This window comes from Dasypus novemcinctus, chromosome 15, assembly GCF_030445035.2.
Source record: "Dasypus novemcinctus isolate mDasNov1 chromosome 15, mDasNov1.1.hap2, whole genome shotgun sequence".
Lineage (NCBI taxonomy): Eukaryota > Metazoa > Chordata > Mammalia > Cingulata > Dasypodidae > Dasypus > Dasypus novemcinctus.
Window position 1 is genome coordinate 103,289,934 of NC_080687.1, and position 16,104 is coordinate 103,306,037.

The following is a 16,104-nucleotide window of genomic DNA, read 5'->3' on the forward strand; positions in this document are numbered from 1 at the left end:
ATATAAATGATGTATTAAACATGAATAAATACACCTCACTAGTAATCAAAGAAGGATAACTAGACTAAAAATGAATATCATTGACATGCAGAAAATTGGCAAAGATTAAGAAAATAAATATCTAGTGTTGTTTAGACTAGGGAAATTGAACTCTCATAAATGACTAGTCTGGTGTGAAAAGCAGTACAAGTATCTGAGACAAATTTGACATTATCTATTAAAACTAAAAATGATCAGATCTTAAAACTAAGCAAGTCCACTTTTAGGTATATGTCCTTGAGAAATAGCACATGTGCACAAGAAAAGATGTAGAAGGACTGTCCTGCAGCACTCTTTGTAAAGTGTAAATTTAAACAACCCCCTTCACGAGAAGAACTGTAAAACAAATGTGTTATGGAACACCATGAAGCAGGTAAAAGAAAAAACTGCAAAAAGTGTTAAATGAAGAAATCAAGTCACAGAATGACATAGTATGAGATGATTTGCATTTAAAAATGACAAGTGCATATATGCACCTACTGAGAACACAAGTAAGAAAAGGACCTGAAGATTCTGCATCAGTGTTACAAGTGTGTGTTGGTGGGAAAGGGGGGGGGGGATTTAGGGACTATGGACTGTTCTTAATCTATAAAGTTCTTATTCAGTAAAATGATAGTAAGAGTGTACTTAATTTAAAAATTGAATATATAATTTTCAAAGAGCTGTATCATTATAAAGCATATTGGTAAACTGCCTTTTAAAAGGTTTTACCAATTTATACTTCCACCTACAGCAGTGAGCGTACTCAAGTACACAATCCTTTTAAAGAACACCCAGTGTTGTCCACACCTTCCGAAAAGTTAAAAATAACTGAAATTACAAAAATAAAGGAAATTTTTCAAAATACATTTAAAGAAAATTAAAATTACTCACAATTCCATCATCCAGAGATAACCAGCATTAATATCTCGGACGGTAACTGGAATTTAGGTATTTGTTCATTTTTTTTCCTCATCCTTTGTTTTTGGCAGAAAAACAAATTCAGCTGTTTCACTGCAATATGTTTATTTTTCGTTTTCAAAAATAGGTTCTTAAAGAAATGTGATCCTTTCCTCTCAGTTCCTCAAGTCTGAAATAACCGTGACGATAATGAACATTTATCCTTCACGAGTTATTTAATCCCCTTAACATTGAAATAATTTCGCATGCCTGGTTTTCTGCTATGGAAACTAAAAAAGTCACACAATAAGTGACAAAATAATGAACCAGGTAGCTTCAGGACGATTTTTTTTTGAGGACTCTATTCTACCTCCTCCACATTACCGCTCTACTTGGCCTGCTGACTTATCTGTACAGAACTCGGGCTGGTTTCCACGTGCCGACGAGCAGTGGGTACTTTGGTTCCTCCTTGTATTTACTTCGTTACTGGGCTACGGCTGACTGGGCTCTGATCACCACTCCACGAGTTCACTGATTTCGGGCTGTGTAGTCTTACCTGCGAAATGGGTCACTGGCTAACACTTCGAGTCCTGCTTTTGCATTTTTAACTGCAGTCCATTTCCTGCAGCCTCAGGTTCCCGCGGCTTAGAGAGCCCCTTCTGGTTAAGGAAGGCCCCGGGAGATAGGCTGGGAAGGGCTGGCGAATTCGGGGCGCCGGCGACCCCGTCTCCAGCCTGGGTCGGCTCGCTGGTGCCAGGGATTGGGGGGGCGGGGGGGAGGGCCGGAGCAGCTCACGCGGTACAGGGCTCGCGGCTTCCCCAGGTCCCGGGCGCCGTCCGCCCGAGGAGCCGCGGCGGAACTCGCCGCACGAACTCCTCCGCCTTCTCCGCTCCGCCCACTCCTCAGGCGACCCCGGTAGTCAGGCTCCTTCCCGACTCCACGCCACCGACACCCCGCGGGCCCAGGAGCAACGTGGCCGGGAAGGGCTTTACCATTTACTAGTCTTCACCTCAGTCGAGGGAGGTGGGGAGGACGCCACCCCAAACACCCAGGCCTGCCTGCCGCGACCCTAAACAGGAGAAGCCAGACGCCAACGGCCCCCCCACTCCCTCACCGGAAGCCCATTGGCGGCACACCTCACCGGGTGCCCGCCTTCGCCTCCCCGCGCGCGCAAGCGCCCGCTCCGCGGCGCAGACCGAGCGCGCCTTCTCCCCATTGGCTGCCTGCGCTCTCGGGTTGTCGCGCGTCATCTGGCTGGGCCAATGGGGTCGCCCGCGATCGAGAGACCGGCATCGCAGGAGTGGTGGCGCAGCCGTTTCCTCCGGTAGGTTTGTAGCTGCCATCTTGTGTGTGGCTGGACTGGGCTTCTTGAGAGTTGCGAGCTACCCTAGCGGTTCATCGGCCTGAAACGGGTGCTGGGCAAGAAGTGGGGAAGAGGAGGGCCCTGAGGGAGGCGACCCGTCCCAGAGGAAAGGTTTCCGTAGCCTGGGTCTGAGCCCTGGGTAGGGAGTACGGGAATCGTGATGTGGGGGGCGAGCCCGAGCTTTGGTTTGTCGGCCTTGGCTGCCGCTCTGATGCTTTAGCGTCGATTCCTTGGGCTCCTGGGAGCCCAGTCACCTTTGTCTTGGAGAGAGTCTGATCACCAACCCCTCTGCTGACAAAGGAGGATGCCTGAGGGGCCGCCTGCCTCTCAAAGGATCCCGGCTGTTAATGGGGGCGGGGAGGGGGGTTCCTCACTCTGCCCAGATTCGGAAGGGACCTTTACGTGGCCTGTCGTTGGCCGGAGAGCGGCTGCTTCGAGGGTTGGTTCTTCCCGGTCGTTAGGCTTTGCCTCTCACTCCTTGGGTTGTGAGGGCGTCAGGGCCTCGGCGGCGTTTATTAGTGGGCGTCCAGCCTTCCTGCAGCTGTCTTTGGTTCAAAGCTAGAAAGTGGCGGGTCTTTTTTGGCAGAAGTCTTTCAAGAGGCAGTGGCAGTGAAGGAAGACTTATTTTAACTCTTGATCTCCACGATTGCGTTCTGTGGAAGATGTTTAACCCTGTCGTGACATGCTTTGATTGCTTCGTCTTGGGGCAGGACGGAAGCTTTTGTAAGGCCGTTCAATGAATGAAAATCAATAAATGAAAATCAAATATAAAGTCACTGTCTTAGATCTCTTTTGCTGAAGACAGTTTATTGCTTTTCTAGTTTCTTTTGAACGCAATTTAAAATCAAAGTACACAATTTTACATTTATTTTGTTACACAGATATGTTCTGTACTTTTAAAAATAGTTTTAAAATAATAACTTCGATAAATATGTATTCAGGTTTTTCTTTGCAGACTACAGCCCTTTAGGTTTCATGCGATAAAATCTCCTTAAGATCCTAAGAAAGTTTTAAAAATGTTATTTTTGTGTGAGCTATAAGTAACTTAAAATGGTTTCTCTTTAGATGAATAGGTTAAATACTGTATTTCAAAGGACTTATTATATATACAGATTTAGATTTTCCCAGTATCAAGTGTTGCAGGCTGTTTAATTTTCAAAGAAAAAAATTAATAACACCTTACAACTGCTAACTCTTGAAATGAATGTGGTGTTTCATCACGGAATGTAGATTAAAATTTACTTGGGTAATTCAGTATAAAATCAATAAAAACTGATATCAGGATCTATTTGGAATTCTTGCATTAGTACCTTAAAAATCAAAATGCTTTTATGAGTGGAGATTTTAGGGTAATTGTAGGCATTTTTTGGTAAGTAACATCTTTAAAATGTAATAGATTTTTTTCCTTGAAAACTGAAAAACCAATTTACACCTACTAATTACTTTCTTTAAAAAAAAGTTATTTAAGTACTAGAACCACTTTATTGTGCTTTATAATATTTTTTAAAATTAAAGTTAATAGATCCCAAGGAATGTTACATTAAAAACATAAACAAAAAACATAAGAGGTTCCCATATAACCTACTCCCCACCCCCCACCACATCATTTTTGTAAATTGTATTTTTTTGAAGATATATATATCACACAAAAAAGTTACACTAAAAAATTTAAGAGGTATCTGTATACTCCCCACCCCCCACCTCACTCCTCCCACACCAACAACCTCCCTCATCATTGTGACACACTTATCGCACTTGGTGAACACATTTTGGGGCACTGCTGCACTACACAGATAATAGTTTACCCTGTAGTTCGCACTCTCTGCCAGTCCATTCAGTGGGTTATGGCAGGATATATAAAGGGCAGCATCTAACCCTGCAGTATCATTAAGGACAACTCAAAATCCCAAAAATGCCCCACATCACATCTCTCCTATCCTCTCTCTGCCCTCAGCAACTACTGTGGCCACTTCTTCCACCTCGATGCTAAAATTTCTTCTATTACTCATCACAATGGTTTTATAATAGAATATCAGTAAGTTCACTCTAGTCCATATTTTATTCTCCATTCTGTGAACCCTGGGATGGTGATGTCCTCTCCACCTCTAGATCAAGAAGGGGCTTAGATTCCACAAGGATCATGAATGCAATTCCTCTGCTTGCAGTTGTTGGCACTCTTGATTCCCTGGTGTGATGTTTACCCATCGTCCCATCCCTGTTAGCAGACCTGGGTAAGTCCAATGAACCGGAGAGTAGGAGTCCTAATACTGCTGAGGCTCAGGGCCCAGCTGGCACATGCGCAGTTCAGAGATTCAAGTCTCCTGTGTGTGGACCATCCCTAGCGCCAACCACAGGTTCAGTAAAAGTGACAGAAGAGGCACATGTGGAAAAGTCACATCTGAGTCCAGCTGAGGAGCACAAATTCCAAAGTAGGGCCCTCTGACATGGCACAGAGCTCAAATCCATCTGTCATGACTGTATACGCTCTGGATCTCTGTAGCCTTCAGGAGAACCAGTACCTCTGGTTGTATCTACTTTGGCTTTTTCTGGGGTCCTGCTGAGGTGTGCGTAAGTGAGGCCCCTCTGATGACCTCCTGACTCTTTTTGGAAGGTTCTTAGCCTTCCCAACTCATTTGTCTTTGCCATTTCCCCCTTTTATTCAAGGTCAAAGAGCAGTTTTTAACACTTGATCCAACATGTAGGCTGAGATATTCTGCTGGTCTGAGTTGACCCTTTTATTCAAGGTCTCTTTCTAGTTGCTTCTCAAGTTAGTGATTGGTAATAATCCCTCGGCACCAGGGAAGGATCCCAGGAGTCATGTTTCACATTGAGTGGGTAAGTAATGCATTTACATACTGAGTTTGGCTTAGAGAGTGGCCACATTTGAGCAACATGGAGGCTCCCAGGAGGTAACTTTTAGGCACCCTACAGCTCTAGGCCTCGTTCATATTTCAGGCACAGAGGCTCCTAAGCATATCAAGGGCTCATTATTGGACCATCCTTCCTTGTTGATTTTTGCCATTGCAGTTGGGTGTAATAATTCTGATGATATAAATGTCACTTTGTAAAATTTTAAGATGAATTTGCAGAAATATTTTTCTATTCCTGGTTAACTTAAGGTATTTCACCATCATCTTTCTGGTCTTTAACCAATATGGTCCATTGCAGATGTAAACAAAATAATATACAACTAAAATTAAAAAGCAATTTAGAACTATAAAGTATAAAGGTCAAAATCAACATTGCAGTGTTGTTGGTGTTCAGTTAACTTATGAAACTGATTGAATACATGAATTCTGAAGCATTCCATTTACCACTGAAAATGACTAACTGCAAGATAAACACCAGGAATTTTCAGATTGTCCCATAAGAAAAGGAAAACACTTTTTTTTTTTTAAGATTTGTTTATTTCTCTCCCCTTTCGCCCCCACCCTGGTTATCAGTTCTCTGTGTCTATTTCCTGCGTCTTCTTTGAACACTTATGTTGTTGTCAGCGGCACGGGAATCTGTATCTCTTTTTGTTGCTTCATCTTGTTGTGTCAGCTCTCCGTGTATGTGGCGCCATTCTTGGGCAGGCTTCACTTTCTTCCACGCTGGGCGGCTCTCCTTACGGGGCGCACTCCTTGCGCGTGGGGCTCCCCTACGTGGGGGACACCCCTGCGTGGCACGGCACTCCTTGCGCGCATCAGCACTGCGCATGGGCCAGCTGCACATGGGTCAAGGAGGCCCGGGGTTTGAACCGCAGACCTCCCATGTGGTAGACGGATGCCCTAACCACTGGGCCAAGTCCGCCACCAGGAAAACACTACTTTATGCTATTTTTAAACTATGGAGAAATTTAAAAAACAGTTTATTTTGTCTAAGTAAACCTTCTGTGACTTCTCCCTTTGTAAACTCATTTTTTCTAACTGCTTAAACATTTTACAGCTTAAATTATAATCTTTATGCAAATGGTCCCGAAATTGGTGTCATGTTCTGCCCTCTTGAGCATTAATCCACTTTTCTCATGGCCTTTGGGCAGTTTCATATTCACTTTATAAAAGACAACTCTTCCCTCTTATATTTTCTGTCTTGATGAATATTTTATTTTATTTTATTTTTAAGATTTATTTATTTATTTAATCCCCCCCCCCCCCGTTGTTGGTTCTCTGTGTCTATTTGCTTATTTGCTGCGTCTTGTTTCTTTGTCTGCTTCTGTTGTCGTCAGCAGCACGGGAAGTGTGGGCGGTGCCATTCCTGGGCAGGCTGCACTTTCTTTCACGCTGGGCGGCTCTCCTTATGGGTGCACTCCTTGCGCTTGGGGCTCCCCTACGCGGGGGACACCCCTGCGTGGCAGGGCACTCCTTGTGCGCATCAGCACTGCACATGGGCCAGCTCCACACGGGTCAAGGAGGCCCGGGGTTTGAACCACAGACCTCCCATGTGGTAGATGGATGCCCTAACCACTGGGCCAAGTCCATTTCCCTTGATGAATATTATAGTCATCTTCTGAGTGGGTCAGGTTTAAAATCTCAAATTTATCACTTGCCCTATCACCCAACAGGATAATCTATAACTTCAACCTCCAAAATGGTTTTCCTGCTCATGTTCCTACTCGGAATATCACTACCCTAACTTAGATACTATTTTCCTTTAAAATTTTTATTTGCCATTGTATTCCTGACAAAGCCCACACTTCTCAGCTTGGAATTTATTATTAGTTAAGCTGTAGGTTTGTCTTAACAATAATTACCTACTAATCCCACTCCTAAGTTGAAATTTATAGCAAGATATAGGAAGTCAAGTAGCTTCTTATCTTTGCCAGCACTTGATAAAAGTTTTGTGTGTGTGTTAATTTTTGCCATTCTAAGATACATGTAGTAGGATCTCACAGTGGTTCTAATTTGAATTCCCCTGGTAACTCTTCTGAATTCTTCCTATGAAATGAAATGAAAATCTATGTTCACAAAAAAACCTCTGCAAATACAGCGATTTTATTTATCATCACCAAAACTGAAAATAACCCAAATACCCTCAACTGGTAAGTAAATTTTTTAAAATTATGGTGTGTCCATTTCCTATTATACAGGAATCTCTTAATAAATCCAGGAAAATATATACATATCTGGGGGAAAGGATTTAGCTATTGTAGTAGTTTGATATAGTTACAAATTCCAAAAATAGATATTGGATTATGTTTGTAATCTGATCTATACCTCGGCATGATTGAGTTATGAATAGGGCATTGAGTCCCCACCCTTTGGTGGGTGGCGACTCGCAGATGAAAGGCATGGCAAAGAACAGAGCTGGGGTTTCTGATGTTGGAGTTTGATGCTGAAGATTTAAGCTGGAGCCCTGGGAAATAAGCTCACAAAGAGAAGCCCCAGGAAGCCTGAACCCTTGCAGACGTCGGCAGCCATCTTGCTCCAAATAGACTTTGGTGAGGGAAGTAACTTATGCTTTATGACCTGGTATCTGTAAGCTTATACCCCAAATAAATACCCTTTATAAAAACCAGCCAACTTCTGGTACTTTGCATCAGCACCCCTTTGGCTGACTAATACAATTATATACTTAGTTATAATTTTAAAATGTGAAAATGAAACCATAGTACATTATATGATGAAAACAAAACAAAAAATGTGGCCAAAAGACCAATGAAAATGATAATCTGAATACTTCAAAATGAGCTAAGAGAAACTAAGGAAAAGATGCGATCTTTGAACAAACAGGACAAATCAGAAATAGAAGCACTCAAATGAAATGACTACGTTTAGAAGGATGTGAAATAACAGCTAACAACTTGGTATAAAGAATTGGGAAAAAGAAGAAAAAATGTAATGGTGTTTAAATTAGAAAATATGGGAATATACATGACAGAATAATAAAAGAAAGAGAGTAGGAGTCCTATAAGATCAAGATACAGAGTGAGGTGCTCCAGGGCACCATCCTTCCACAGGAGCTATACACAGCAAATGATCCGGTGGAATCATCTTTTTCAGAGCTCCAGCAACATGGCAAATATCTAGTCAAGAAAAAGGCAACTTAAAAATGATAAGAAGACGTGTCCTTGCTGGCCCCTCCCTAGCTCAGCATCAACCCAGACTGCTCTTGCTGGTTCTGTTCCCTGGTCCTGGTTCCAGAGGGAGTATTGCAACCCCTGAGCACATATGGGGTACATGCATTTCTGTGCCATTCTGTCTGGTGGCCGCTTGAAAGACTAAACCAGGGTACTTGTTGCAGGCTTGCTGTGCCAGAACTTAGCCTGCATTTAAAGGTGGCTCACAAAGCTCTCCTCCAGAGACAAAAAACTCCGTATTTGCTGATAACAGGCATGTAAAATGAAAAATGGCAAAGTGAGACAAAAGCAACAAAGGGGAAACCAATGTGGGAGCAGAGAATGTATATGCTATTGAAACAAGGTATCTTTTCAAATTAGTAGGATATAGATGTAGAGTGTTAATATAAACTCTAGGGCAACTACAATGAAAGTATTTAAAATATAGGGAAGTAGATGTGGCTCAAGCAAATGAGATCCAGCCATGGGAGGTCCCAGGTTTGGTTCCTGGTGCCTCCTAGAAGACAAGCAAGAGAGACACAAGGAGGAAAACATAATGAGAGATACAACAAAACAGGAAGCAGAGCTGGCTCAAGCAATTAGGTACCTCTCTCCCACATGGGAGGTCCCAGGTTCGGTTCACGGTGCCTCCTAAAAGGATGATGAGCACATAATAAATAGACACAGTGAACGCAAACAACAAGGGGGGGATAAATAAATAAATAATCTTTAAAATATATATAGAAACAAATGAAAAAGGGATCAGTCAGATATGTCAAGAAATATCAACTATACATAAAATTGCACTAAAGGAAAAGAGAAACAAAAAGATATGACATATAAAAACTGAAGGACAAAATGGCTGATATAAGTACTGCCTCTACAGTAATATCACAATGTTAAAGTAGTAAACTCTCCAATCAAAAAACACAAGTTTGGCAAAATGGATTTTTAAAAAGCACGATCCAATATATGTTGCTTATAAGAGACTCACATTAGACCCAAACACAAATAGGTTGAAAGTGAAAGGATAGGGGAAAAATCCATGCATATATTAACCAAAAAGGAGCTTGGGTAGATATGCTAATATTGTGTAAAATAAACTTTAAGTAAAAAACTGCTACAACAGACAAAGAAGGACATTATGTTGCTTAAAAGGGCAATCCGGGCAGCGGACTTTGCCCAGTGGTTAGGGCATCTGTCTAACACACAGGAGGTCTGCAGTTCAAACCCCGGGCCTCCTTGACCCGTGTGGAGCTGACCCACGTGCAGTACTGATACGTGCAAGGAGTGCCACGCCACGCAGGGGTGTCCCCGTGTAGGGGAGCCCCATGCGCAAGGAGTGCGCCCCATAAGGAGAGCTGCCCAGTGCAAAAGAAAGTGCAGCCTACCCAGGAATGGTGCCGCACACACGGAGAGCTGACACAACAAGATGACGCAACAAAAAGAAACACAGATTCCCGTGCCACTGACAACAACAGAAGTGGACAAAGAAGATGCAGCAAATAGACACAGAGAACAGACAACTGGGGTGGAGGGGGAAGGGGAGAGAAATAAATAAATAAATAAATAAAATTTTTTTAAAGGGCAATCCACCCAGAAGAAATAGCAATCATAAATATTTATGCACCTAACCATCATGCCCCAAAATGCATGAGGCAAAACTGAAGGGAAAAATCGACACCTCCACAATAATAGCTGGAGATTTCAAAACACTTCTCTCCTTAATAAATAGAACATCTAGGTGGAAGATCAATATGAAAACAGAAAACTTAAATATTGTGAAAAATGAATTAGACCTAACAGACCTATACAGAACATTGCATCCCAAAAGAGCAGGTATACTTTCTTCTCAAGTGCACATGGATCATTCTCCGGGGTAGACCTTATGTTGTGGCACAAAATAAGTCTCAATAAATTTAGAAATACTGAAATCATACAAAGCATCTTCTCTGGCCATAATGGAATAAAGCTGAAAATCAATAACAGGCAGAGAACCGGAAAATGCACAAATACATTGAAGTTAAATAACACTCTCTTAAATAATCAGTGGGTCAAATAAGAAATTGCAAGAGAAATCCATAATTATCTTGAGATGAACAGAAATGTGAACACAACATATGAAAATGTATAAAATATAGCAGAGGCAGTGGTGAGAGGGAAATTTATAGCCCTGTATGCTTACATTAAAAAAGAAGAGCCATTAGGCTTTTTTATTTGTTTCTTTTTTGTTTTTTATTATTATTGAAATAATTAAAATGCTCTAATAATCATTGAAGCAATGAATGCACATCTATGTGATTATACCAGATACCACTAATTTTACACTTTGGGTGGATTTATATGCTTTATTAATGTGTATCAATAAAATTGATTTGTTAAAAAAAGAGCTAAAATCAAAGACTTAACTCCAAGCCTGGAGGAACTAGAAAAAGAACAGTAAACTAATCTCAAAGCAAACAGAGGGGAAAATACAGAGTAGAGTAGAAATAAATGAAATTGAGAATAAAAATAGAATTAACAAAACCAAAAGTTGGCTTGTTGAAAAGATCAATAAAATAGAGAAACCTTTAACTAGACTGACAATGAAAAAAAGAGTGAAGACACTAATGAAGTCAGAAATGTGATGCAACATTACCACTGATCCCACAGAAATAAACAGGATAAGAGGATACTATGAATAACTGTATGCCAACAAATTTGACAACCTGGATGGAAAGGACAAATTCCTAGAAAAATGCAAACAACTTACACTGACTGTACAAGTAATAGAAGACCTACACAGACCAATTACAATCAGTGGCATTGAATCACTCATGAAAAACCTCACAACAAAGAAAATCCCAGGAGAATTCTAACAATCGTTCCAAGAGGAATTGGTACCAATCCTGCTCAAACTCTTCCAAAAAACTGAGGAGAGAACACTACCTAACACATTCTTTGATATCAATATCACCCTAATACAAAAGCCAGGTAAAGAAAATAAAATTATAGACTGATTTCTCTTATGTATAGAAATGCTAAGTTCCTCAACAAAATACTTGCAAATTAAAACCAACAGCACATTAAAGAATTATACACCATAATCAAGTGGGTTTATCCCAGGTAAGCAAGGGTGGTTCAACATAAAATCAATTAATGTAATACATCATTTAAATAAAAGAAGGGAAAAACCACATGACCATCCCAATTGATGCAGAGAAGGCATTTGACAATATTCAGTATTCTTTCTTAATAAGAACACCTAGAAAAAAGGAATATCCTCTACATTATAAATGGCACATATGAAAAACCCATTCCAACATCATACTCAATGGTGAAAGACTGAAAGCATTCCTTCTAACAACTGGAACAAGACAAGCTTATCCTCTGTCACCACTGTTGTTAAACATTGTACTGGAGTTCCAGAGCAATTAGCTAAGGAAAAGAAATTGGAAAGGAAGAAGTAAAACTATTTCCAGGGAAACGGACTTGGCCCAGTGGTTAGGGCGTCCGCCTACTACATGGGAGGTCCAAGGTTCAAACCCAGGGCCTCCTTGACTCGTGTGGAGCTGGCCCATGTGCAGTGCTGATGTGCACAAGGAGTGCCCTGCCATGCAGGGGTGTCCCCCGCATAGGGGAGCCCATTTCGCAAGGAGTGTGCCCTGTAAGGAGAGCCACCCAGCATGAAAGAAAGTGCAGCCTGCCCAGGAATGGCACCGCACACACGGAGAGCTGACACAGCAAGATGACACAACCAAGAGACACAGATTCCCAAGCCACTGACAACAGAAGCAGACAAAGAAGATGCAGCAAATAGACACAGAGAACAGACAACTGGGGTGCGGGGGGAAGGGGAGAGAAATAAATAAATCTTAAAAAAAAAAAAACTATTTCCAGATGACATGATACTATACATAGAAACTCCTGAAAAAATCTATAACATAGCTACTAGAACCAATAAATGAATTCAGCAAAGTGGCAGGGTACAAGAGTAACACCTAAAAATCAGTAGTGTCTGAATATACTCATAAGCACACTGAGAAAGAAATCAGGAAAAATAAATTACATTTACAATTCCAACTAAAACTTATACATGGAAAACAACAGCATATTGCTAAAAGAAAAAAAAAGCCTATATAAATGGTAGGGCATTCTGTGCTCATGCATTGGAAAACTAAATGTTGTTAAGATGTCAGTCCTACCCAAAATGATTTACAGATTCAATGCAATTCCAATCAAAATTCCAACAGTCTACTTTGCAGAAATGGAAAAGCCAATTATCAATTTATTTAGGAGAATTAAGGGCCCTGAATAGCCAAAAACATCTTGAAAAAGAACAAAGTTGGAGGACTCAAACTTCCTGACTTTAAAACATAATACAAAGCTACAGGTGTCACAACAGTATGGTACTGGCACAAAGATAGATACATAGACCAAAGGGTCTATTCATCAAGAAGATATAACAATTAAGGGCATCTATCTATGAACAGAACTGCAAAATACATAAAACAAACAGATTTTACATTGAAAGTAGGAGATGTAAATCCACTACCTTTAATAGTGGATAGAGCATCTAGACAGAAGATCAATAAGGAAATGGAGGACATGGGCAATACTATTATATAAACCAAATAGAAATAGCAGACATATATAGAACAACACTCCATCCAATGATTGTGGAAAACGCATTCTTCTCAAATGCACATGACATATTCTCCAGGGTATGTCATATGATTTCACAAAACAAGTCTAAATAATTTAAACAGACTGAAATCACACAAAGTGTGTTCTCTTACCACAATGGTATGCAGTTAGTAATTAATGACAGAGTAAAAACCGGAAAATTCACAAAGATGTGGAAATTAAATAATAAACTTTTAAGCAATCAATGAGTCAAAGGAGAAATAACAAGGAAAATGGATCCAAAGTGTTCAACTCCATGTCTTAGGAAGACTATTTGACTTTCAATATAATGAAGAAAATCTCCTCTAGGCTTCCAAGCAAGAAGATGAGGTTAGCCAGAGATTGCTCAATGGCAATATATAAAGCAAAACAGCCATGGAGCAACATTTTTGTCATTGTTATGAGGATTTTATAATTATGACTCAGCCTATGAAAAAATTAAAACCATGGTAAATTCCACTACATTAAAGAACAAATTTTACCTGGTAAAAATGCCAGGAAAAAAAAGAGTAAAAAAACAAATGAGGAAACGTATTTGCAACTTATATCACAAAAAGTTAATCTTAATGGAAACTTTCACAAATCAAGATAAGCAATCCAAAAACCTAAAAGTTACACAATGTATTCTGAATACCATGGAGAACCAGATAGTTTTGTACACTGGTGGTAGCCATACAAAAGCACAAAGCCTATGGGAAGAAATTTGGCAATATCTAGCAAAATCACATGTGCATTTACCCTTTGACTTATACATTCGATTTTAGGAATTTATTCTGAAGATTCACTGACATAAAATATGACCTGGTATTTGCATATGCTCTGTTGCAGCAGTATTAGTTGTATTAGCAAAAGATTGGAAGCAACCAAAATAACAATTAATAGGGGATTGATTGGATGAAATAAAGTGTATCTAAACAATGGAATATTATTCAGTCATAAAAGAGAATGTGGAAAATCTGTATGTGCCAATATAGAATAACCTCTATATAATGTGAAGTGAAAAAAAGGACCAGAACAGTATGTAGAGTAACACAGCAGGGAGGGAACAGGTGAAAGGTATCAATGGAAGAGAGTTTTCTCTAAATATAACTTGTTTATATACTTTTTACCTTGGAATCATGTATGTTTGCATATTCAAAAATAAAATTGAAAAGGAGGAACAGTCTCAACAAAAGAAAAATCTGAAAAGGAACTCGAAGCAAGTTTATGTAACTAAACTTTTGGTGACATGACCACGCACAAACAGAACCATTTCTTGTCAGTTTAGAACATAGATTTTTCTACTATACCTTCTCAGTGGCATATATTCAGCAGTACTATCGTTGGTCTATTGCTATTTAGAAACTACTTCATGTATATTATTGCATAAAATAAATGTGAAATGTTCATAGTTGTTGAACCAATCAATAGAAGTTTATCAAGACATTGATTTAAGAAATTTTCATTTGAAAAACTCCTTTGACAGATTGAACAAAGTGAAAACAAAGTACAAGTTTGCACAGAATGAAAACTAACATAATAGAATGCACGGTACGTGGCAGGCATTGTGCTATGCACTCTATCATGCTATATTATTGATTCTTGCAGCTTCCTTTTGAAACCCATGGTGTTATTTTCTTGACAAGTTCAGAGAGGTTAAGTGATTTGCTTTAGATTAGATGGGTGCTAAATGGGACCTTGAGATTTAAAATCAGATAGATCTCTGTGACTCCAAAGCCAGCCATTTTTCTACTGCATTGTTACAGTATATATACCAAATTTTGAGAAGAAAGAACAGGAGCTTAAGTGTTCTATTTAAACCTGTAATTGCTGCTCAGGAAATACAGATGCAGATGCAGAATCAGTGGTTTATACATTCTTCAGGCAAGTGCAATGTACTAAAGAAGTGTAAGTTTTCTGATGGGAACATGCGTTCACACACACACACATGCACACTTAACTGCCCTTATATTGATGTTGGAGATGAACATTTTACAAATTACATTGATGACTGAGATTAGTTTAAAAATGTGAATTAAAAGTATGTTAAAGCAGAAAGAAAAAATATAGCAGGTATAGATGCTGTTAAATGCAAAACCCCTCAAGGTTTTCCTTGTGACACTTATAAAGCTATTTTTCTAATCTTTGTGCTGGGAAATAAGAGGAAGATGAAAGTGCTAAAGTTTTATCGAATGATCTAGGAAGAGATCATCAATTGGGGACGGATCTTTGCACCAGCCCTTTAGATGTTAGTTTCAGTAACTTATAATTCCTCCAGTGGAATTATATAATTCCTTCACCAAAGACACCCCTTCAATACTTCTGCTGGTTTCCCTTGATAATAAATATATTTATCATTAGGTTAAAATAATGCTTTTTAAAAGGACTACCTCTTGCAATTTGGGTAGGGGGACTTTCTTATTTTTATTCATTTGTATTTGATTATGATGGAAATTTAATGATTCCATGTACCTGAGAGCAAAAAGGAAAGGTGTTGAATTTTCTGTATTTTCAAAATTAATTTTTAAGTTTCATTTTTTTTTTGTCAGAAGCTGTATTGATCAGTGACTTGAATGAAGACTGAGAAAGTTTAAACAAATTTGTAGATGACCCACAACTTTAAGGTAAGCTAATACAATGAATCAATCAAGATTTTAAGTGACCCTTGTAGACTACACAGAACACACTAAAATGAAATGATCAGGAATAAATTGATAAAACCCTGCATTAAACACTGTTATTGTAGTAAAATATATCTCACATAAAATTTGCCATTTTTACCATTTTTAAATATAAATTCAATGGTATTAATTACATTCACACTGTTGTGCAACCATCATCACTATTTTTTTCCAAGTCCCTTTCATCACCCCAAACAGAAATTCTGTACCCATTAACCAATAATTTCCTCCCATCCCAGCCCCTTGTAAGCTATAATGACTTTGTCTCTCTGAATGACTATTCATATCCATATCTATTCTGGATATTTCATATAAGTGTAATCATACAATATTTGTCCTTTTGTGTCTGGCATATTGCTTTTAAGGTTCATCTGTGCCATAAAATGTATCAGGATGTCATTCCTTTTGTGACTGAGAATACCACATTTTGTTTATCCATTTATCCATTTGTCTGTTGATAG

The 16,104-nt window shown here is 39.5% G+C and overlaps 1 protein-coding gene and 1 long non-coding RNA gene across 14 annotated transcripts in view; one reads left to right on the plus strand and one right to left on the minus strand.

Annotated features, from left to right (window-relative positions):
• The window catches only part of SETDB2 (SET domain bifurcated histone lysine methyltransferase 2), a 42,219-nt gene extending 40,084 nt beyond the window's left edge, over positions 1–2,135 (minus strand). For 3 of the 13 annotated variants that reach the window (XR_011645887.1, XR_011645884.1, XM_058276788.2), the window contains exon 1: positions 1,475–2,135. The gene's annotated coding sequence lies outside the window, so the exon portion shown is untranslated. Of the gene's footprint in view, positions 1–912; positions 1,109–1,474 lie in introns of those variants that run through there. The other 10 variants (XR_011645886.1, XR_011645885.1, XM_058276791.1 and 7 more) reach the window with 9 other exon arrangements.
• A 31-nt stretch (positions 2,136–2,166) lies between these two features.
• The window catches only part of LOC131273481 (uncharacterized), a 48,201-nt gene continuing 34,263 nt past the window's right edge, over positions 2,167–16,104 (plus strand). The window contains exons 1-2 of the long non-coding RNA XR_009180754.2: positions 2,167–2,242; positions 15,512–15,586. This is a non-coding gene — a long non-coding RNA (uncharacterized lncRNA). The remainder of the gene's footprint in view (positions 2,243–15,511; positions 15,587–16,104) is intronic.